Here is a 1234-nt window from a genome sequence, read left to right on the forward strand (position 1 = left end):
AAGTAGTGTGTGTGTGTGTGTGTGTGTGTTCATACATAGACGTATCTTTACATACTTAAAATGATGGAGTTCCTTGATAAAAAATTCCTTAAGTATCGTTAGGAAATATTGTGTCTCATTGCACTTCGTCCGGATCTTTGGTAAGTAGACATTCCGATATATCAACTTCCGGTTTCAATTCAAAACTGTGAAATGAAGGATCATTCACGTTCGTTAATCCGAATGAAAGAATATGATAAAGAATATAAAACGTATGATTTTGTAAAAGAAAGATGTTATCATAACCTAAGTGGTTTACTTTTCGTTATTTGTAAAAATATTGAAGAGAAAAGGAAGCAGCTGTAATATGTGAGTGAGGGAGAAAAAAAAATAACAGGAAATAGTCTTTCACAAACATACTTAATGCAAAACACATTTATACGCGCGCAGTCGCTCATTTACCATTCACTCTTAAGAAATATCATACGGTCATGCCTAAACATGCTGTGTACACAAATTATCAGAAAATGTTAGCTGTAATAAATTAGACAACTTACTCGAGGGAATGTATACATAGTTACTGAAAACCTCAAAACACAAACACACACACAAGCACACACACACACACACACATACACCGCGCGCGCACACTCAAACAGGTATGCATTACTCACACGCACAGACACACACATACATACACATACGCTCTCATACTTTTACTGTTCTCTGTCCCATTTTGCTTCTAGTCACCGTTTTTCTGTTTTGCTATTACGAAACCTTGCTTACGACACGCCTCCCGCTCCAATCGTAACAAACTTTCTAACCCACTCTAAACTTTTACTGCTCCATCTTCCTCCTTAACTCAGTCCCTCCCTCCTTCCACCCATCCATTAATCTATCCACCCATCCATCCAGCCAACCATCCAGCCAACCAGCCAGCCAGCCATCCAGCCAACCAACCAGCCAGTCATCCATCCATCATTTCAATTCTGCTATGAAACTATAAGTATAACTGATTCAGATTTTTTGCCTCACAAGTGTGAGATATCTCTTTATCCTATACACCATCTATATACATATCTGATAATCTGATAATCACACCGGGTTTTATAATCTGCTAATCTACTGACGCAAACTTATGTGGGCGCTCAGAAGCACACAAACACATACAAAAAGTCCCCCCACATACGCGCACACACACACACAGTCATACACCCACGCTGTTTTATTTAAACGTGAGAACTAGCGCACACCA

At 39.1% G+C, this 1234-nt stretch overlaps 1 protein-coding gene across 3 annotated transcripts in view; it reads right to left on the reverse strand.

Moving 5' to 3' along the window:
• LOC106880078 (uncharacterized) overlaps positions 1-1234 on the reverse strand; it is a 269236-nt gene that overhangs the window by 74829 nt on the left and 193173 nt on the right. Inside the window, exon 1 of one of the 3 annotated variants that reach the window (XM_052978534.1) lies at positions 56-216. The exons of the other annotated variants lie outside the window; for them this stretch is intronic. The gene's annotated coding sequence lies outside the window, so the exon portion shown is untranslated. Of the gene's footprint in view, positions 1-55; positions 217-1234 lie in introns of those variants that run through there. 3 annotated transcript variants of the gene reach the window in all.

Source organism: Octopus bimaculoides, chromosome 1, assembly GCF_001194135.2.
Source record: "Octopus bimaculoides isolate UCB-OBI-ISO-001 chromosome 1, ASM119413v2, whole genome shotgun sequence".
Classification (NCBI taxonomy): domain Eukaryota; kingdom Metazoa; phylum Mollusca; class Cephalopoda; order Octopoda; family Octopodidae; genus Octopus; species Octopus bimaculoides.